The sequence below is a fragment of the Rhipicephalus microplus genome, chromosome X (assembly GCF_043290135.1).
Source record: "Rhipicephalus microplus isolate Deutch F79 chromosome X, USDA_Rmic, whole genome shotgun sequence".
Lineage (NCBI taxonomy): Eukaryota > Metazoa > Arthropoda > Arachnida > Ixodida > Ixodidae > Rhipicephalus > Rhipicephalus microplus.
The window spans coordinates 11,409,040-11,432,878 of NC_134710.1; the positions used below are offsets into that span (position 1 = coordinate 11,409,040).

At 46.3% G+C, this 23,839-nt stretch overlaps 2 protein-coding genes across 10 annotated transcripts in view; one reads left to right on the forward strand and one right to left on the reverse strand.

The window, feature by feature from the left end:
• Window positions 1-23,839, reverse strand: part of LOC142777433 (uncharacterized) — a 175,042-nt gene that overhangs the window by 113,934 nt on the left and 37,269 nt on the right. The gene's annotated exons all lie outside the window — the stretch shown is intronic.
• The window catches only part of Pi4KIIalpha (phosphatidylinositol 4-kinase II alpha), a 310,849-nt gene that overhangs the window by 100,898 nt on the left and 186,112 nt on the right, over window positions 1-23,839 (forward strand). The window lies entirely within an intron of this gene.

Sequence of the window (23,839 nt, forward strand, 5' to 3'; positions counted from 1 at the left end):
CAGCTTCCAATCACTTTGTTTCAGCAGCCACATCATTACGGGGAGAGCTGCTAACGTCACTTAAGCTCAAAAATTCGGATGCTGACAAAGCCGAACAGGTGGCAGTGGCCATCGCCATGACAACGAAGCGTTCTACTATGGTGTCATGGTGTGTACGTGGTGTGTATGGGCTGAAAATTCAGCCCATACACACCACGGGAGGCAGAGCACCACTACCTCCCGCGATTAGACATTACCTACAGATCAAACCAATACCCGAAAACACCCTGGCAGGCAGACACGACGCTAGGAGAAAAGCCAGAGCAGATAGACTAAGTGAAAAGCACAAGCAAGACCAAACCGCGGTCTTCATCGATGCCGCCAACCAGGGACACAACACATACACCCTGAGTGCCGTGGACGGAGAACTTAAAATCGTAAATGTGGCTTCCACTAGAGCTGCATCAATCAAAGAGGCCGAAGAAATGGCCACAGCACTGGCCATTATGCATCCAACCACCCACACTGTCCTTAGCGACTCTAAGAGCGCAATTCTCAGCTTTGTAAGGGGAAGTGTGGGACTAAATACAGCCAAGGTCCTGAGAAACTTCAATCAGAATGATAGAATCAAAACCAATCTGGTCTGGGTCCTCGCTCACTGGGGAAACCCTGGTAACGAGGAAGCCCATAAAGTGGCCCGAGGGTGAGCAAACCGGGTCGCGCTTTCATTAAAACCGGGCTCCTCGATAGGAGAGGTAGTGACCTCCTATAACAAACTTACAAATATGTATAAAGATGACAGGAGATTATATCCCATACCGCCCGAATTTCTGATCCAAACCAGAATTGAGCCCTCCGCAACCTCTGCCATATGTATCATCCCCATGTTGGAAACGGCGTTTTCTTGAGTCAATACATTTGCTACTGTCGCCAAACCTAAAAGGCAGCTTGGCTGGAATGCGGTTCGGATGAGGTGAAGCGTTTAAAAATCTGAAAAGGTGCCTTTCAATCGGACGGCTGTATTTGTCTTGGAAAAGTTCGACCGTAGCTCAGGCTGAAGGCGGTTTTGCCGCAATAGGAGAATGTATTGAGGTGAAGCATACTAAAAGTTTGAAGGGGTCATTTTTAGTTGGAGAATGACTCCATTTGTCTTTGTGAAGGTTGAATAGTGAAAATTCCAGTTTGAATCTAATAACAAGAACTATTCATAAATCACTCGAAACTTCAAGTATTCACACACTCTTACTTAAAACAGTACAATTAACATGCCCTGTAATTTTCTCGGCTTTATTACATGCTGGTTTTCATTGACCTTGATCATGTGAGTGACTTGACAGTGTTCATATGTGATCTTGTTTCACAGCTGGTATTGAACAGTATTGTTTTTCGAAATTCGGCAGAGATGAAGGTACACTGCAAATGTGTTCGCATATATATTAGACTCTGTTCTTCAGTAATTTCAATTGTATTCTGTATCGGCCTTTAAAGGGGCCCTGCAACACTTTTTCAAATAGCCATTGAATGGATTCAGTAAAGGAGCTTCTTGCTTCATAAATTCACTGCCACAAAAAAATTTTTTTTTAGTCCATACAGTGCGAGCCCAGTTGGATTTATCACACGCTGCAATCGTATTCGCTCTTCTCTCGTCCCGACAAAAGCACTGGAAACTAAGCAAGGAGGGATGACATGGAGAAAGAAAGTACGTCATGTGCGTCTTGTGACATTGAGCACTTATCTCTCTTTTCTTAATCTTTGAATGTGCAGCTTTTTCGTGAGATCTCACGCGCAGGCATGGACAAGTCGCGGCCTCCCGTGGTGGGCCTAGTAACGACCGAGCGCGCCGTGCTCAAATCGGCCAATGGCGTATACAATGGCTGTGATGAGTATATTTTTGAGCTTGTTCCGTCCTTTGTCAAAACGAGAAGAAGCAATTTTTAGCTGGCTCCGAAAAATTATTGTGAATTCCAGGCCCCGTGCTGCGCTATAGTAATTGGCTCACAAGTTTTCAGGAGCGTCGACTACTGATTGGCAGCATTGTCTCACAGTGCTCAAAAAGTGTTGGAGGGACACTGCCTTGGAAGGAGCTGAGAATGAAGAAAGGATTGATATTGATATACAATAATTTTGAGCACTAGCTGTGGTGTGCCCAAATGTATCAGACCAAGTAAAGCAGTGTGAATGACTCCGTAATCCAGCTTCGAGGCTCTTCCACTAAGCTGCGCGACATGTGGGATTTTTGTGAACTTTAAACTGGTTTTGAAGATATAAATCCTACATGGATCGTAAAAAGGACACCCGAATCTGCAATCGGTGCAAAGAAAGGAAGTTTCCCCGATATCTTGATCACCACAACGAACGGCTCTAGTATTCCGATCGTAAAGAAAGTTAGAATCTTCGGTATGTTCCTGGAGGAGGATGGCAGTAACGCCTACACGTTAGAACGCATCGCAGCCAAAGCCGATTCCATGACAAAATTAATCACGAGGGTGGCCAACAAACAAGAGGGTTATCTGAGGAGAACCTTCGTAGACTCTTTCACGCCTTCCTAATGAGCCACATCAACTACATCGTCCTGGCCCACAAGTAGAGCAAGAGGGATGAAGCCCGAATAGAATCAATATTTCGCAAGAACATAAAAAAGGTGCTGGGTTTCCCACAGAGCACCAGTACAGGACATCTATTGGCGCTGGGTGTTCACAACACTTTCAGCGAAATAGTAGAGGCACAACAGGTCACCCAAATTGCAAGACTGGCTTCCACGGAGGCTGGCAGACAGTTACTAGCGCATGTTGGTATACGGTCTCCCATTGCCAGCCAGAGAGAGTGCGCGCTCCCTGTCAAGGTCAGGGAAATGTATACAGTATCTCAGATACCTAGAAACATGCACCCCCAATACAACTGCGGCAGATGCAAAGCAAGGGCCAGAGCCCTTCTTCGAACAGCGGCTACGATTGAGGACAATGTCGCCTTCGTTGACGCAGCGCAATACGCAGCTTCCAATCACTTTGTTTCAGCAGCCACATCATTACGGGGAGAGCTGCTAACATCACTTACGCTCAAAAATTCGGATGCTGACAAAGCCGAACAGGTGGCAGTGGCCATCGCCATGACAACGAAGCGTTCTACTATTTACACGGACTCGCGAGCCGCCACTAGAGCATTTATGAAAGGCTCGGTGTGCACAGAAGCCGCGCGCGTTCTCTCTGCTGCATTTTGGACAGGGAAAAAGCATATAGTTTGGTTCCCTGGTCATGTGGACAGTGATGCTCACGAAACCATCCCAAACGCCAACAAACTTGCACACTCCCAGGCGCGAGGTCTCACACACCGCACCGGAAGTGGGCACTCGGAGGCTTTGGGAGGGCAGTGGCAAAGGGACCCTCTTCTCACTTTCAACGAGGTCTGTAAGCACTATCAGCTAGGGCGTAGGAAGTTTCCGCTTCTACATCCACATCTAAACAGACCACAGGCAATCACCCTGCGAATGTTACAAACAAACACGTATCCTTGTCCGTTTATTTGGTCAAAATTCGTAGACGGAATAGACCCACGCTGTCAGCGCTGTGGTCATCCAAGGTGAACCCTGCAGCACATGCTGTGGCAGTGTCACGACTTGCACGTGGGCTCGGGGTCTCCCTCCACTGAGGAAGACTGGCTCCAGCTTATCACCAGCTCCGCAAAGGACCGGAGCTAAGGGCTATCCAGAGAGCCCGCGAAGTCGCCGAGAGCTTTAACCTCTTGGTGCCATCGTGGGCGGGGCCCCCAGACAGTACCCCTTGACGGGGGCATTCTTGTCTTCTCAGGACCGAATAAAGTTCTTTGACTGACTAACTGACTGACTGAGCGCAGAGCTTCTAGCCCAGTGCGAGAAATTGCCACAGAAGAAAAACGAGAAAAAGTAAAAAACTCGACACTCAGAATAGCCAAGCTAGAAACTGCAATAAACGCGCGCTTCAAGGAGCTAGAAGCCAAACAGGCTGAGTTTCAGGCATCTACTGAGGCTCGCCTCACCAGAATCGAAGCTGCGATCGAAAACATGCTGGCAAGTCTTAATCAGCTCATAGTTAGGGTGGCTAGAAGTGGGGAGGTGTGCTTAGCGCGGCAGCCAGCCATTGGAGAGGGTGGTCCTCTTTCGCGTGATTGCCGCTAGGGCACAACATAGCGCTACCGTCTAAGGCGCCGCCAGCGTGCCAGCGTTTCCGCGGAGATAGGCCTGGGCGGCGGTTTGTCGTTGTATATTTCGCTGCGAACTGTTGGCGTGTGCTGTTGATTCACGAGTGCTGTGTGCTGGCAAAGATGCCGTCTACCTCAAAGAAAAAAACTCAGCGTTGGTGCTTCGTGCCAGGGTGCGATTCCGGCTACAGATCTTGTTCGGAAAAAGTGTCCCTTTTCCGTGCTCCGACTTGCCAAGAACTGTTCTTGAAGTGGGCACGCGCCATTCCTAGGGCTGACAAACCGCTTCAAGAGAATTCCGCTGTTTGCGCAAAGCATTTTGACAAAAGGTAAGTGTAATAGATAGCATGCTGGCGTACGTTATACCACTTTTAAAACAAGTAGTACAACTACAAGCAATGCTTTACAACAGAAGTAGCATCGCTGCTTACTGCACGTGTTGCATTCTGACGGTGGCAGTCCTTCGAAGCGCTCATTCATACCACCTTTTATGTTTCTTGGCAGGTTCATCCAAAGGGAGTTCCGGCACATTGTAAACGGCGTTGAAGTCTCAATACCGCGCGACGTTCCGCTACTAAGAGACGATGCAGTACCGACGCTGTTTCCACACTTGCCCAAGTACATTTCTAAAACGTTACCAAAGGAAAGAAAGAGGTGAGGAAGCAATTCCATGGTGGCTAGCAGTTCACAGAATTATGTACCTTCGAAGAAAGCGTGCACGGACTCGGAAGCATCCTTGCGGGAAGATGCAACAACAGCGGATGTGGAGGAAACTACTACAGATGGACTTGCCAAGCACTTCATTTTTAACTTGAGACACCCATCAGAACACTGGTGTACGCAAACATTCAGGAACAAACGTGCAGTTTCCTATCAAACAGCCGAATATGTGACCAGCGATATTCCCCCTGTTTTTCGCAAAATTGCTTTGTTCGAATTGCGGGAAGAGAACATGTCTGTGAAGTGCAGCATCTTCCTCTCGAGCTTCTTGCATTGTCAACGCGACATTCGGTCAGAGGAAGAGGCCCAGGAAGCTCTTTTCTACACAGCAAATCTTGCAGTTTGTTGTGGTGTTGGCAGGATGCAAGAGTTCCATCAGGTGGACCTGTCTAATGTGACGAAATCGACCGGGGGAAGTCTGTATGCCAATGCCTGCAATGGATCTGTTTCACTGGGTATGCTATTAATTATATTGGGTTAAAGAATCATTTTATGGGCACTATAGGGTAGCGAGTAATTGTAATGATGTGTAATGTTTTTTTTTCAGAGCTATCCACCCATTCTTTCCAACAATGCTCTGCTTGCAAAACAGTCAGGAGAATCGCATTGATGCGCCGTCTACGACTAAAGAATAAAGCACGACGGCCGGTACTGAACACTTTAAAAAAGAGACTCCAACATGCTGTGCGTACTTTGAGACGCAGAAGCAAGAAGGTACAGGTCCTGTGCAGCAACCTCGAAAGGCTCAAAGAAAAAAATTCCGCAATAGAGGCATCTGTCCTTGAAAAAAAGCTACTGCCTGTTTTTTCTGCTTGCTTATCTATACGCGACACTCTGCCAAATGGGATTTCTTCCTTTTCTAGATCTGTGAGCTTCCCAAGAAACAGCAGAATGCTGTGCGAACCTGCTTTCAAGCCGCCAAACGACGGTCCCTCCGTGGGTTCAAATACTGTAAGGAATGGCTTCTTGAGTGCATTATTCTTCGAATGAAGAGTCCTCGTTTATACGAGCACTTAAGGTGCCACCAAATCCTAACACTGCCTGGCCGTGCTTGCCTGCAGAAATGTATAAAGGTTCGTGTCATTTCGGTCTTAATTTAATGCATAAGCTACTAAAGTTCTCTTTTACACTTTCAGGCATTAAAACCATCATATGGTTTCAACCGCAAGCTCCTTGACTGCATAAAGGAAAAGGTGAAAGAACTTGACAACATGCAACGACGTGGTGGCTTGGTGGTGGACGAGATGAAGCTTTCCACGCATCTTGACCTGAAGTCATCGATGGACATCGAAGGCTAAAGTTGATCTAGGGCAGTTTACTGAGAAGAAGGACAAGCACACAAAGGCCGACCATGGCCTTGTAGTAATGTTTCAACCATTTGTTGGAAAATGGACCCAGATCATAGGTAACTAGCACTCATCAATTTTGTCATTCTCTTTATTAATTGTTACTTTCGTCATGCTTTCTACAGGTGTGTTTGCATCAAAAGGGAATGTGAAGGCTGCAGTGCTGACCAAGATGATTTTGGAGGCCACAATTCTTTGCGAGCAGGCTGAACTTCACACCGATTACATCTGCTGTGATGGAGCAGCTTGGAATCGTGCAATGTGGTTGCTGTGATGGAGCAGCTTGGAATCGTGCAATGTGGCACAACATGGGCATTTACGGAAGCTGTAAAGGCGTGCGGTGTAAGGTGGTGCACCCGTGTGACAAGGACCGATTTCTGCACTTTCTATCGGATTTTCCACATCTCGCAAAGTGCGTGCGGAACGCCATGATGAAATGTGGCTTCAATACGCATATAGGCCGGGTATGAATGAAAATAATCTTTTTACACTGGTGGCGTCAAGTTCACGTAAAAATTATCCACTATGTTGCAGGTCCACTGGGATCATGTAGCAACTACCTGGAAGATTGACAGCCGCACAGTTCCCCCGAGAGTCGCACAAAAACTGACGCGGTCCCATATATACCCGAATGGGTTTGAGAAGATGAGGGTGAATTTGGCATTTTACGTCTTCAGTGTTTATGTATTGCATGCCATGGACTTCTACAAGGAGAAGATTGAATATCTGTATCCCAACTTGGAGCCTACGAGGACCTTTGTTTGTATGATGACGAAGCTCATTGAAACAATGACGTCAAGGTTTTCAGCTGAGGCACTAAGGTATGTACGATGCTGTCCCCTGGGTTCTTTATCACAGGCACATGAATTTACGTGCGCTACCTTCTACTGTTATAGGCCAAACAGTGCGAAAGAAGCTGCACTAGATGCAATGCTGGACTTCCTGGACAAATGGGAGGCCTTTGCAAAGGGTGTTGGCTTCCTCAGCAGAAGTACATCGGTGGGCTCGGTAGCTGTGCGAAAGCGCAGTCTACTAATCCGTTCGTCTTCACTATGCAGATACTCACTGTTCTCACGAGCTCGCTCCTGACGGCTTTCCTGCCTACCGGACAAATGCCGTATCCCGCCCCCAACACCTTTGTGAATGGCTCCCACAACTGGTGCCATCTCTCGACCGATCTTCACTTCATCGTACCGCCGCCAGATGTCTCGATCTACGTTCTAGCCTGGCCATTCTCGTCAAAGCAAACTTCAACGTCACCGGCTATAAAAGAGTGCCACCCGTCTTCGCCGCTCTGTGGGCTCGGTAGCTGTGCGAAAGCGCAGTCTACTAATCCGTTCGTCTTCACTATGCAGATACTCACCGTTCTCACGAGCTCGCTCCTGACGGCTTTCCTGCCTACCGGACAAATGCCGTATCCCGCCCCCAACACCTTTGTGAATGGCTCCCACAACTGGTGCCATCTCTCGACCGATCTTCACTTCATCGTACCGCCGCCAGATGTCTCGATCTACGTTCCAGCCTGGCCATTCTCGTCAAAGCAAACTTCAACGTCACCGGCTATAAAAGAGTGCCACCCGTCTTCGCCGCTCTGTGGGCTCGGTAGCTGTGCGAAAGCGCAGTCTACTAATCCGTTCGTCTTCACTATGCAGATACTCACCGTTCTCACGAGCTCGCTCCTGACGGCTTTCCTGCCTACCGGACAAATGCCGTATCCCGCCCCCAACACCTTTGTGAATGGCTCCCACAACTGGTGCCATCTCTCGACCGATCTTCACTTCATCGTACCGCCGCCAGATGTCTCGATCTACGTTCCAGCCTGGCCATTCTCGTCAAAGCAAACTTCAACGTCACCGGCTATAAAAGAGTGCCACCCGTCTTCGCCGCTCTGTGGGCTCGGTAGCTGTGCGAAAGCGCAGTCTACTAATCCGTTCGTCTTCACTATGCAGGTTGGTAACACCCAGGTTCTCTTTTGTAAAAAGTCAAGTAATTATTCTCTAGTACAGCTGCCGAGCCCGCAGTGCTGTGTTGCTATTGTTGTCGAATGTTTTCAAGTGCTGCGCTCATTACTGCTTTTGGGAGGGGATATTGAAACCAACCCGGGGCCTCCAGATACCATACATGCTGTACTCACCGAGCTGAAAAATCTTTCTGTAGCACAAACCAAATTGATTGCGGAACTTCAAACTGTTAAAGATCATCTGCGATCAACTGACGCAGCACTGAATGATGTATGCAAGCGTCTGACTAATCAGGAAACGCATTACTGTCAACTTTCAAGCATGCGCAGAGAGCTAGATGACACAAAAACCTTAACCACTGATATCACCCGGCATTATCATAACTTTCAATCCCGTGCAGACGTTAGCGAAAACCATTCCCGCCGAAATAACCTAATATTTTATGGTATTCCTGATCCTAATCCCAAAGAATCCTTTGCCGATTCAGAGGCAACAGTTATTCGGTGTATCACTGAAAACCTTGAACTAGAAATACAGCCTTCACAAGTGGAACGCGCACACCGCCTTGGTCGCCATTCGCCTGACCGCGTCCGTCCTGTAATTGTAAAATTTAGTTCGTTTAAGGTCAAACAGTCGATCTTGTCGGAAGGCAAGAAATTTAAAGACACTAACTACAGCGTTGGTGAGGACTTTTCCCCTGCCGTCCGACATGCACGAAGACACCTTGTCACTTTTGCCAGATCAAAATCTACAGCATTTAAATTAAGCTTCAAAACTTTGCTCATAGGTTCTAAACGCTACGTCTTTGATGAATCTTCCCAGGCAGTGAAGGAAGTAACCTAGCAATCACTGCATCGTCCGTTATCATCAACTAATCCGCAACCAACGCAGCAAACTACCGTGTCTCTTTCCGTAATCTTCACCAACATTCGCAGTTTCATTTCGAAACGCGAAATCGTCTCTAATCTTGTTTCATCATCCAGTAGTAACTTGCTTTTATTAACAGAAACATGGCTTAATCGTGACGTAAGCGATCAGGAAGTTCTAGCTGACTTACCTAATTTTCAGATCTTCCGTAAGGACCGGGACGGCAGAATGGGAGGAGGGGTGCTCATTGCTGTTAGCCAGGACCTACCCGCAACTTTTGTGAATATTTCGTCAGACTTGGAAATAATATGGATAAAACACCAAGCTGTACCGCAATCAGTTTTAATTGGCGTGTGCTACAGGCCCCCACATAGGAATCCTGACTTTTCCGGCAAGCTTAATTCGGTGCTAAATGAACTTTCAACAAAGTACCCTAATGCCCATATTATCTTGTTTGGCGACTTTAATTTCCCGAATATTGACTGGCCTAATCTAACTGTTAACGGAGGGCTACAGAGTGAGGCGAGTGAATTTGTTAATGTATGTCTAAATTTCAACCTAGCTCAAGTTGTCACCAAACCAACCCGCGTTACCCAAGACTGTGAAAACATATTAGACCTAATACTAACCAGTATTCCTGATAGTGTAACATCTATTTCCTACTTGTCAGAAATAAGCGACCATAAAGTAATTCAAGCCGACATTTTAATCACTCCTCCAAAACAACGAACCACCAAAAAAACCATACGACTATATGATAAAGGAAACTACACTGCTATAAATGATGAATTAAACTGTTTTCTTCCAATATTCAAAGATAATTTTCTTTATCGCACGGTGCATGATAACTGGAAGTTATTTAAGGATAAATGTGATACACTGGTCGAAAAATTCATCCCTAAGCTCAGTTTCCGTGCCTGTTCCCAAAAACCATGGTTTACTAAAACGCTCAAAAAATTAGAAAATAAGAAAAAACACCTTTTTCGTTCCGCCAAGCAACAGAATATCGAAAACGCATGGTTAAAATATTATGCTGCTGAAAAAGCTTACCTCACGGCAATACGAAACGCTAAGCATTCTTTTTTTCACTCTCATTTACCGAAATTGCTTGCTAGTAACCCTAGGAAATTTTGGCAGGTCATAAATCCCAACCACTCGTGCACTATCGCTCTCACTAATGAAGCAGGTGACGTGGCCACTGACTCGGAATGTGCCGACCTGTTTAATAGAGCTTTCTCATCGGTTTTTAGCACAGAAACTGACATTCCACCCCCACCACAGCCTACCGTAGTCAGTACTTCCATGCCGCCCATTCTTTTTGTTGAACCAGGAGTTTTGGCAATCATTGATAAACTTAAATTATCTTCATCATCAGGTATCGACAACATAAATTCAAAATTTCTAAAGAACACTCAACAGATCTGTGCAAAATTTTTGTGTCTACTTTACTCGCAGTCTCTTTCCACGGGTGAGCTTCCTAGTGATTGGAAACATGGAAATATCACCCCAGTATTCAAATCGGGTATTAGAGAGTCACCCCTCAATTACCGACCAATTTCATTAACTAGCATTCCATGCAAAATCATCGAACATGTCATATACACCCGGATTATGGACTTCCTAGACTCAAATAACTTTTTCAATTCCGCGCAGCATGGCTTTCGTAAAGGTTTGTCGTGCGAGACGCAACTGGCTATGTTTTCGCACGACTTGCATATTAACTTGGATTCTAACGTACAGACTGATGCCATATTCCTGGACTTTGCGAAGGCATTCGATAAAGTACCACATAAACGCCTTCTGTTGAAACTTTCCCGCTTAAACTTACACCCCGACGTCCTAAAGTGGATCCGTGAATTTTTAAGAAACCGCACTCAAGCTGTCTCTGTTAACAATGCTACCTCTACTTCACTTCCGGTAACATCTGGTGTCCCGCAGGGGTCGGTTCTGGGCCCGATTTTATTCCTGATATTTATTAACGATCTTCCATCTCATGTATCCTGTAAAATCCGAATGTTTGCCGATGATTGTATTATTTACCACACTGTTTGTAACGCTTCTGATCAATTAGCTCTACAGAGTGATCTTAACAATGTAAAACAATGGTGCGATGATTGGCTAATGGAACTTAACCCTCACAAATGCAAAGCCTTATCCTTCACCCGCCGGCGTTCTCCACTTGTTTTTCCATATTCCATCAGTAATATTCCAGTTGAAACTGTTGATTCCTTTAAATATCTGGGGGTCACACTCTGCAACGATCTTTCATGGGGTTTGCATATCACGAAAGTCATATCATCGGCAAACAAAACATTGGGATTCTTGCGACGTCATCTACGTAACGCACCTAGAAATGTAAAATTATTAGCTTACAAAAGCCTTGTTAGAACTAAACTTGAATATGCTTCCCCAATCTGGAGCCCGCATCAGGCCTATCTTGAAGACGCCCTTGAGTGTATTCAAAACCGTGCCGCTAGGTTTATCAATAATTCTTACTCCAGTGACGTCAGCGTATCTTCACTTAAGGCAGAACTTCAACTGCCCCTCCTTTCCCTCCGCCGCCGTATCGCCAGTCTTTCGTTATTTCATAAGTTTTTTCACAGCTCGATGCGCATGCCACCTTATTTTGTTCCCCCAGCGTACATCTCTCAACGAACTAATCATCCACTTCAAGTCGGACGCCCACGTGCACGCACCGTTACTTTTTCAACATCATTTTTTCCTCGCACGGCAGTTGCCTGGAATGGCCTTTCAGGCGACATTCCTGCCATTACTTGTACTTCTACCTTCACAACCAGTATCACTAATCATCTTTCACTTTAGGACAAACGATTGTTTTCTGCTCAATTTTTATGTACCCACCCCTTATGTAATGCCCCGCAAGGGGTCTTGAAGGAAATAAAATGAAATGAAAATGAAATGAAATGTAGGTCTACGTGTTACGATTCATTCCACAAAGGCCCTTCTGAAGTACTTGACCGAAACCGTCGGCTACAAGTACCTGATGACGTCGCATCTGAGCCAGGACTGCCTTGAACGCTCATTTGGGATAGTGCGGCAGGCAAGCGGTGCAAATGATCACCCGACCCCTGCTCAATTCATCGTTATCATCAGGTATACTTTTGTATATTTGATTGTAAATTTGACTGTTTTGACTGAATTTCTTCCTATAATTTCGACACTTACAGGTGCTTGAGCTTTTACAGCCTTGCGAAGAGCCCTAGAGGTGGAAGCCTGTCTCCGGGACTTCTGGATTCCCTTCTTTCTGCGGAAGAGGCACTGGTGGAAAATGAAAAGCACGATGATGTAGTCACCATGGATGCTGTTGAAGTTGCTGTGGACCATGCAGACTATGTGGAAAAAAGAAGCGACCCTCGCTTGGTGTACTACATTGCTGGATACGTGGCCAGGAAGCGCATCCTGTCGACTAATTGTACAGCAAGCAGGGATGCCTGCCTTGTGCCGAAGGACAGTGTTTCAGGAGAAGTACCAGCAGATGCCTCCAAGGAATGGGACTTGGGTGGGCTTCTGTACCCGGCGGTGTCACTCTATCATTTGATCGAATGTCTTGAAAGCAGGCTAACTCGCGAGTTTAGCAGAACGAACCTACATTCCAAAGCTGCTTTGAGCATACTTGGCAAAGTGAGCACAAATGTGCCACAAATTGGTTGCGTCGATCACTGTCAGGAGCTCACAAGGTCAGTGGTCAGGTTTTTCAGCCTTACCAGGATCCATTTTCTCTTGAGGGGCCTCAACCAAGAAATGAATGACAAAAAAGTAAAAAGAATAAAGCCTTGCGTGATGTGAGACAAGCCGTGGAAATGATCAACTGCATTCTGTTGTACACAGTAAAGTTTATCTAGTAACATGTAGCATTTATTTGGTTTATGAATTGAGCCTGAAAAGACTACCCAACGTTGTATTACCATACATGCCATGGCTTAATCCTGATTTGGTTGGCCTAAATCAAGTTATCTGCTTTCGCACGTAATGAGGCGCACGAATAAAATGATCAGAGCGCACTGGAGCATAACTAAGCCCCGCTCTCCCAGTATTAGTGCTTCAATATCGCTTTCCAAGAGGCCTGCTTACTTTCGGCCGGAACAAAACTGCTCTGTACCCGTATTTCAAAACCGCATGATAACGATAGCGCAATACAAGCTGAGCGCTGACTAAGGAACTGCATTGTCAGCTAAAGTTTTATATAGTTTGGTGACGCATTTCCACTGAACCGTTCTCCCTGCCGAGAACGGAGAACGGCTACGTTCCCTGACGGCGCCCCCGACGACAGCGCCGCTCTACGGCATTCACGCGAACGACAGCCAACTTTTGCCGCCCGGTCATCACACCTCCCCTTCAAGCCACCCTATCATAGTAGCTAACACAGGCACACTGACACAACAGCAGCAACAACACCAAAGCCCTGTTGCACAATTACCACTCCTAGTTAGAGGCGAGGGACCTAACAACAATACTAGCTTAGATCAACGACCCCCAGCGGGAGGCCCAATCAGAATACACGGACCACGTGCAGAAACTCCTAAGCATTCATGATGGCCAGCGACCAAATTTTGATCTGGCAATGGAACTGCAGAGGGTTCCGAGCTAAAAGACGTGATCTCGAATATAGGATCCATCGTTCTACATTCAAACCTGATGTTATTGCGCCACAGAAAACTGGCGTAAACGCCAAACTTGTTGGCTACACAACCTTCAACACGACAGTGGCGGAAGGCTTTAATTCCTCCACGGCACTCATGATACATAGAAACCTCACCGCTAAAGCGATAGATCTCGCAATCGAGGGTATAGCCTACAACTTTGTAGAAATCCTCCCCAAGAAGAAAACTTACCCCACCCTGTACATCCTAAACGCATGTCATCCACCAAAGAACAGAGGCATCGTCGCCTCTAAGCTTATTGTAAAGGCACAGAAACATGCCAGAAGATCACCTCTAATCATAGTAGGTGACTTCAATGCTCACCATCCGGCATGGGGCTATAAGTCTTGTGACAAGAAGGAGCCAGCCAATGGACAACCTCACTAGAGCTGGGCTTAACCCTCCTCACAGACCCCGAGCGCCCCACCCGAGTGGGCAACAGCATCTGTCAAAACACATCACCTGATCTAACATTCATCAAAAACATAGAATTCGTCAAATGGGAAAACACAGAAACTAATGCAGGCAGCGATCATTACATCATAGCCACCACATTCCCACTCAGTAAAATAAAGAAAGGGAAATTCAGAGTGAAACATACTAATTGGGATATTTTCAGATACATTAAAAATGAGAGAGAACCCACAGAACTCACAAACGTGGAAGAATGGACATCCACTCTAATCCAAGACGCAAACAGGGCCACCACTGAAGCCGAGATTGAGGAGGATCACCCGGCCCCTGACTCACGGCTTATACACCTGTGGGAGGCTAGGGACAGTATTCAGAAGAGATGGATGTCACAAAAACACAACAGAACCTTACGAAAGAAGATAGCTCAAATCGACAAAGAATTAGAGAATTATGCACAAGCGTTGAGTCGAGAACACTGGCACCAAATGTGTGACCGGCTCAATGGCCAATTAGCTAACACAAACTCCTGGTTTCTACACAAACATCTGATAGATTCCGAACAAACGAAATCTAACGCAAGTACGAACCTGCAGAAACTAATCCATTCCTATCCTGGGGAGGAGAATGACCTAATAGGGGAACTGCAAAGCAAATACTTCAACACCAACACGGACATGCCCACACCGGCTAAATATGAAGGAGAAATCAATCCAGCTTTAGATAGCGACATAGACAAACCTGAAGTTAGAGCAGTTCTTAACCAGATAAAAACCACTGCCGCAGCGGGGGAAGACAGAATAACCAACAAAATGCTCCGAAATTTAGATGACCACTCAATCAGCCAGATCACTAAACTACTCAACACTTACTGGGCTGATGGAAAAGTTCCGCCTAGCTGGAAACATGCTACCGTCATTTTTATTCCGAAACCGGGCAAGAAGTTGGAACTGGGAAACCTTCGACCGATTTCTCTCACCTCCTGCTTAGGCAAGGTCATGGAGCATATCATATTAATCCGACTCAACAATTACAATGAAAAAGAGCATCTGCTACCTGACACCCTAATCGACTTCAGAGAGTGTCTATCAACACAAGGTATTATGCTTCAACTGCAACAAGACATCCTTGACCCAGGCCCAGTACGAGCCACTCGGACCATAATGGGCCTGGACGTCAGCAAAGCTTTTGACAATGTCGCGCATCAGGCCTTCTTAAACGGCTTATCCCAATTGAACGTAGGCGAAAGAACGTTTGTCTACATTTCGGACTTTCTCAGAGAAAGAACGGCCACCATCCAACTGGGTGAAGTGCGCGGTCAAAAGTTTAGGCTAGGCACAAGAGGAACCCCGCAAGGTGCCGTCCTCTCGCCCCTACTCTTCAATATCACCATGATGAACTTACCACAACAGCTAAACAGGATACCACATATCAAACATGCCTTATACGGGGACGATGTTACAATCTGGACGAACAGTGGCTCGGACGGCGCGATAAATGACGCGTTATAGGAGGCAGCCAACGTTGTGCAAGAGTATGTTAGACACAACGGGTTAACATGCTCCCCCTCGAAATCCGAACTCCTAATCATTAGAAGTAAAGCTAAAAAGACGCCAGGCACGGACGGATGCCCAACAACAAGCACCGCTAAAAATTATGTTGGAAAGCGGCCCGATTCCTCCGGTTCTGACCATTAGAGTGCTGGGTATGCTCATTCAACATAACACGCAAAATACCCTGGCCCTCACAAAATTGCAGAACACCGCCAAACAAATTGGTGAACTGCTCAGGAGAGTGGCCAACAGACATAGAGGCATGAAGGAGATGGACTTGTGTAGGCTCATTCAGGCCTTCCTAATCAACCGCATAGTCTACTCTTTCCTCTATTATCATCTCAGGAAATCAAACAAGGATAAAATTGAAGCTATAATTCGACAGGCGCATAAATGGGCCCTAGGTTTGCCTGTTTACACCAGCACTGAGAAGCTCCTACAACTTGGAATGCATAACACCCTAGAGGAGCTGATCGAAGCACACAAAACAGCACAAATGACACGGCTTTCAGACATGATGACGGGACTACATATCCTGCATAAACTGAAAATTCAGCCCATACACACCACGGGAGGCAGAGCACCACTCCAATCGTCCCTGAATTGAGTATACTGTGCATGCTAGAGTTCTATAGACTTTTAGGATGGCAAACGTCGGATGCAATATCGAATTCTGGTTAGCGGTCCGCCTTTCGGCTCAATCGCCGCGGTGAGCCTGAAGAGAAAGTCGTGCCGCGTTGAGTGGAAGATTTTCATTTCCACGTGAAGTTTCTCGCTGTACAGTGCAGTCCACTTATAACGATATCGAGAAAACCTAAAAATATGATCGTTATAATCGGTCATCGTTATATCTGGACTGCCGCCAAAAAATCGTCGCCGGACGTACCTTTTGTAGCTCCAGGCTTCATTTCGCTATTTTCACCAATTAATAAATATTGTAGATAGTAGGATGTCAAAAACAAGACTTTATTTCTTACTCCGAAGAACGCATCACGGGTTCGCTGAGGAAGAGAGACTGACCGACGGCGGGGTGGGAGGAAGAAAGCACAGCCAGAGGTACACAGCCGGAATGCCAACGAGGCCCCGCCCCGATGCCGCCGCGCCGCTTTGCTTTTCGCTCTTTTTATTTTCTCTCTCTTTCCCGCTTTCGTTCGGCAAGCTACGAGTAGCTTGCCGGCTTGCCGTTGTAGAAGGCGGGGAGCCGCGGAGCGCGGCGCTTTGCTTTTCGCATTTTTTTTTTTTTAATTCTCTCAGCCTCTTCGCGGTCGACGCGCGGCGAGGCGCAAAACGTGACACAGCTGGCGCCATCTGTAGCGCGTCGCGCCAACTCGCGATGCTCTCCTCGGCTTTTTGAACGGCCGGGACGCGCTGCCGGCGCTGTGCTGCAGTGGCGGCAGGTACTCGCCTACGCTAACTTTTCGTCTTGTCTCGGCATAGTTCGTTTCAGAGGAACTTATCAATCTAAATGTTACGATTATTCTGAATGAAACATGCCGTCCACGGCAAACTTTTCATCGTTGTATCCGATATGCGGTGGATAACATATCGTTATATATGGTTTTTTTTCCCATAGCCCCAATGCATAAAATGAGACTGTTAAGTCGACCCATCGTTATAACCGATATATCGTTATATGTGGTATCGTTATAAGTGGACTGCACTGTATACGTTAACCCTTGCTTTCGGGGAGAGGTTAAGCAGAATGGATGTTATGTACTCGGTGAGGTGCGCGTGGTGCAGCCTTCAAGCCACGTCTGCAGCTCTTGAGGAATAGGCAAGAAGCATCTCTCACCCAAGCCATCCTTGCATGACCTTTCACGTACGGACCGAAGGCACGATGCCCTTGATAACCCCCGAAAGGAATCAAGGTGTCAATTGTGCTGCCGGCGACGTACAATCACTGCGCACCATCGCTGACGTGTGCCCTTCACTGGGAATAAGTTCATGTTCTGCTAAACTCCTCTATTGAGGCTCACCGCGGTGCTTTGACGACGCCAGGCATAATTATAGCTCTCTCCTTGCACGTTCAGCAATCGCGTGTTTTTTTTTTTTCTTTCCTCGGTTCGAACATCCAGTACAATGATGGAGCCTCCTGCCTCGTTTGAGCCCCTTAGAAGTATGCAAGTTGTTTCGCACTCATCAGCCGCACAGGCACTGCTTCTAGCGTAGAGGCAAGATAGTGAACTTCACTTCTCTTAAAGGATGTTGCGCGAGGGCAGCGGATCACCACATTCGCGACGTTCCCGATGCACTGGTCAAAGCTGGAGGAGTCTCCTACACGTCGCGACAACGGTGACGACACGAACGACTTTGACGACAATCACTGCGCACCATCGCTGACGTGTGCCCTTCACTGGGAATAACATTCTTCTTTTAACGTTGCTGCATCGAAAATGCAGTAATGCGGACCGATTACTGGGGTAAAGATGCCTTGGCGTCATTTTGTTTTTGTTACTTCGCAGGTAAAAAAAAAAAGCTGTTCGCTTGTGCAGCATCTCTAAAGTAGCTTCTCTGTTAGCTTGTGTAGCCTTTTTTGAAGGTGTGACGTGTTCTTCCCTGACAAAAGATGCCACGGCCTCTTTAACGCAAATTCAAGCAGTAGGCGTGTTTTTTTATTTTTATGTATAACTCGTGCTTTTACTAGGCGGGGCCACAGGACGGTTGTACATGCAGTGTCGAATTCAGCTCTCTGCTACGTTTTGCGTTGAAGATTTGGTACAACGGTTGTGGTTCAGTACTAAACGGACGCGACTTCGATGTCCTAAAGGTCAGCAATGCGTGAAACAGTTGTGAACTATTTAGTTTCTTGGTTGTTACGTGCGACAACTTCGCTTGAGGTAACGGACACGGAATATGGGAACATAAGACGAGATCGTCCTCTCCAATGGGAACATGTCTCAGACGGTTTATACTGGGAAGTTCACCTAGGAAGTGAGTACAAAGTGCAAAAACGGGATTAAGCGTCCCTTTTGCGGGATGTTCGAACATAGCTTGACGAAACGGCTGTATACTCCTACAGCGACGGCACTCGAGGCGTGGTGCGCTCTGAAGGCATCGCGAAAAACGGGGCATATTCCGCAGTTGAGCACCATCGCTCTTCGCGGTGTTCACATAAAGCCTAGTTGTATTGTTTCTGTACTTCGGACGGCAGACTTATTAGTCTTGAGTACCTGGCTTCTGCCACGTTCTTTCGTTCTCTCACGTTCCTGAGAGTTCATACTAGCGGCCGATCTGATCTCTTTTAGCGAAGTCTGACCGGCCTCTCGCGTCTCGATAAGCTACCAGAGTACAAGAATTGCTTTCTAGTCTGTGATATGAGCAAACTCTGATGTTGCGTCCGTTTTCTTAGAGTGACAACGGTCCTCCGCTTTCTTCAGACGGCTGCATTTCATGTAAACGAAGCGGCCGATGCCAAACGTCACCCCACTTTTTTTTTCGTCCGTGTCACACGTTCCTGCGCTTCGCACGGACTGACAATTTCTGTTGTTGTAATAGTGCTAATGCGTCATATCACGTTTTCATTTTTGACTGGAGCAGCGTTCACACAATCATCGAGTGTCGACATATGCACGTTGTGGCTGCCAACTCCTCCGTGTGCTCAGCAATGGGTTTCTTGAAGATGGCACCAGTAAGGCCTTTGACAAAGTTCTAGTTTATTCATGCTGCTGTATTTCGTTCTGTCCCAGCCTTGGGCGTCAAGTATTTTTTCTACCTTGCTGAAGGCTGTCAGCAGACATTTTGTGTTGTTTGGCAACGGCAAGGATTAACTCCCAAAAACTTTCGATTATCGATAAGTTTTTCACACTTTGTTAAACATAGTCAAGGAACACTACCCCAACTCGGGTGTTCTGACAACACAATTCTTTCATTTCATTTGTTAAGCAAAGCTTTTTTTTTTTTCAATTCGTTTTTGGTGTCTGTATTGCGTTCTCATTATCTTGCTTTCTTTCTTAAGACTTCTCGAACCTTGAGCACACTTCTTTTTTTTTTTCACATGCGAAATAGCATGTATGTTTATCGTTATGTATTTGTTTAATTCTACTTGATTTTGTTCGCTGTGTTCATTTGTTCCTCTTACAAATTCGTTCTATATCATAGTTGTTCATTGTTAGATTTGGGCGTATCAGAGTAGGTGTAATCAAGTGAAGTGTCTGAACCAACAGGGACTATAAGGCAGTACATCATTTAACCATATGGTGTAGTAGCGCAAATTTCGACGGGAACGAAGAGGACAAGAAAACACGACACAAGTAGCGAGTGTCGTGTTTTCTTGTCCTCTTCGTCCCCGTCGAAATTTGCGCTACTACACCATATGGTTAAATGATGTCTCACCAACTAGCCCAGCTCTCAACCCTACTAAAGGCAGTACATCCTGGATTAATGCGCCAGTATAAGCGTTAAACGCCGTAAGTTACACACTGATACTAATCTTGGTGTCCCACAACAAACTGCCCACAAGTGTTACGTAAATTTGATTTTAGTACAGTAGCTTCACATGCCTTTTCGATTTTATTCAAGTGCTATTGCACGTTCTTGGTATTATCTTGCTTCCAGTCTTTCTTGATCAGACGCAGACTTTAAATAATGTTTTAGAATTCAAGAAGTCAGCTAATTTAGAACATCCTAAATGAACGTTCAGGTCTGCGCTCGCCTACGTTTGATCTCACCAGCCTAACGACACTTATAGCGTACACGGGTGATACCAAAGCTGTGACTGTGATAAGTTGTGAAGAAACGCGACATGCGAATATTGCTGTGTATTGTGCCAATGCCGACAAAAGGAAAAATGAAAACCTAAGAGCTTGCAAAAAAAAATCTGCAGAAAGTTTATTGCCACGTGGAATTTGTACCATGAATAATGTGCATGACAAATATTGCATAAATTTTGACCATCGTTTTGGTATTTAAATCGGTTGGCTGTAGCTCCAGCTACGGATTAGATTTGATTTGATTTGTGGGGTTTTAACGTCCCGAAACCACCATATGATTATGAGAGACGCCGTAGTGGAGGGCTCCGGAAATTTCGACCACCTGGGGTTCTTTAACGTGCGCCCAAATCTGAGCACACGGGCCTACAACATTTCCATCTCCATCAGAAATGCAGCCGCCGCAGCCGGGAATCGAACCCGCGACCTGCGGGTCAGCAGCCGAGTACCTTAGCCACTAGACCACCGCGGCGGGGGAAAAGCGACACCTCCAGCTACGAACTACAAGAAATGTACTGTTGTGCAAATGTACGCATATGATATATGAAACTGAATCAGTTTTTTTTGCTCTTTCTGTTAGTAATTGCAGTTGTTAAAGACAATGTAATTTTACTCTCATCAGTGTTTAATCCGCAGTGTGTCATCGTCAGCTAAAGCATAAGCTGGTGTTCTTAGATTCAATAAAAAGTTGAAAAAACGAGAGCAACGCTTACTGCTGGTGTCCTCCCTGCAGAAGGTGTGTCCGATTCACTAACATGTTTCCACTGCACTGACAGTGTTGTGGCTCGTGATACCGTAATTACTCGAATCTAACGCGCACTTTTTTTCCGGTTAAGCCAGTTCATAAATCGCATGTGCGTTAGAATCGAGTACGAACAAAAAAATTACGGTCAATCTATTGCCAATGGCAAATCCAAAATGGCCGCCCCCTATGTGCGTCGGCATGGCGCGTCGGCCATTTCTGCCTATGTGTTTCCCATGTGCGGCACTTCGTACGTGTGCTGAGGAGTTCATCTAGTAGTGCATTAGCATCGACGGCGTGGAAGGGCCGACTCCAAAAACTCGAGTGCACCACGATGCCACTTTTAAAAGAAAAGTCATCGCGTGTGCAGAAACGGACGGAAATCGGGCCGCATCGCGGTCGTTCGGAGTTCCCGAAACGTGCGTGCGGGACCGGCGGAAACAAAAGCAGAAGATTGTCGACAGCAAAGCTTCACGCAAAGGCTTCAGTGGACCACAGCAGGGTCGGTTTCCGCAAATTAAGAGCTGCTCGGTGAGTATGTGCTTGAGCAGCGAGCGGCACAGTGGCCCGTGACGACAGAACTGCTCCAAGTGCGGGCTATGCAATTGGTCTTAGAAAAAGGTCTAATGCGGAGCCAGTTTAAAGCGAGCAGGTGCTGGCTAACTAACTTTATGAAGAGGAAAGGCTTTTCCCTCCGAAGGGGAACACGCATATGCGAAAAGTTTTGCGGAGGAGCACGATGAAAAGCTTCACAGTTTTCAGAGGTTCGTTCTGAACTTGCGGCGCAACAACGGCTACATGCTTGTCGATCAGACCCCTCTTTACTTCGACATGCCTGGCACCACAACCGTCGAGAAGAAGGGGGCGAAGCAAGTTCGCGTGCTGACATCGGTCCACGGTAAAACTACAGTGACAGCAATGCTCTGTTACACGTCAGATGGGCACAAGCTTCGCCCGTACCTCATATTTAAATGGAAGACGCTCCCGAAAGAAGTCATTTTTTTCGAGTGGTGTGATCGTGCAGGCCTGCGAGAAAAATGGGTGCGCGTTGCAATCGATGTCTTACGTTTTTTTTTTCCCCCGGTGGAAATCGGGTGCGCGTTACAATCGAGGGCGCGGTAGAATCGAGTAAATACGGTAACACTGAAATAGAAGCGTCATCCTCTCTATCACTGATGTGATTAAAAAGGCAATAGAAAAGCCCATGCAACGCCTGGCCGCAAACACTTGTAAGTCCTTGTCACAGATTAAAACTAACCAGATGACTCATGTATTTGAATCACCAGGAAAGTCGGGCATGGCTTCACAAAATTCAGAGCTTTCGCGACCATCCAACGACGCCTAATCTGAAACCAGGCCCGTATATATAGAGTTCTCAGTCAGCAGGACGCTCTCTCTATAGTAGGTATACAGAGCCAAAATGAGGATCGAAATGCATAAACACCACCAACTTGCCCAGAAACTTTTTGTAGAATAAAAATAAAGTTTCTTCTCTTTTTCTCTACCTCACCAAAACAGTCAAAGAACAACAAGCATTTGACGGACAAGGAGGGCCTCTCAAAGAGATTTCTGGAAAAAAAGCGCTTTGGGTACGCTCAAGAATCTCCATTGGAAGGGTCGATCTATTCATTCTGCAACAACAGATTAATTATATTTGGCTTCTGAATTCGCCCCTGATATTACTGCATTACAATTTACATGGCAGTCTATTACATAATTTCACATAATCGGCAACTGGTCTTTCCGACTAGAATATCCATCTAGAGGCGGGGGGCATTCTTTATTAATAATTACTATAAAAGCCAATTTCATACATAAGTACGTCCTGCTCATGCTAAATTTTTGCAGTGGACATTACATAACCAAACTGGCTTACTTTAACTTTAGTTATCTTTTTGTCGGGGAGTACAAGACACACGGCGCTTGGATAAAGCCATAAGACTATAATGAACTAGAACGTTCTAGTTCACTAAAGTCGCAGGCGAGAGGGCGTTTAGGTTCGTTTCCATTCATGGCACAAAGCGAATATGTAGCCTGAAAGACGCCTATTCTTCATCGTGATCAACTACAGCACATACAAAGTTCGCGTGATGCCAAGTTGAAGATGTCTAGCAAGTACAAGATCAGCCCCCGCCGCCGTGGTCTAGTGGCTAAGATACTCGGCTGCTGATCAGAAGGTCACGGGATCGATCCCGGCTGCGGCGGCTGCATTTCCGATGGAGGCGGAAATGTTGGAGGCCCGTGTGCTCAGATTTGGGTGCTCATTAAAGAACCCCAGCTGGTCGAAATTTCCGGAGCCCTCCACAACGGCGTCTCTAATATTCATATGGTGGTTTGGGACGTTAAACCCCACATGTTATCATGTACATCACCTGAATGGCGAATGACACAGTGGGACACAGTGGGTACTTCATGAAGGAAGGAAGGGAAGTGCAGGGACTCCTACTTCATGAAAGTTACGGCGGGCGTAGAGTGGTTACGTAGCGTGTGCTGGAGACACAGACAACGGAGAAGCCTAAGCCCTTGAAATTCTGGTTACGCCACTGCGTCCGGCTACTTTCCGCAAAGATCATTATCAAGAAAAGGAAATGTACGAAGGTGATTGTTTTTGTAACGCAGAAGTACGAAAACAATAAAAAATTCGTAATTCGAGGGAGAAAGCCCATACAATTTATTTCAAGCGCACTTATAAACTTGACACAAAATTTAAAAACACAATG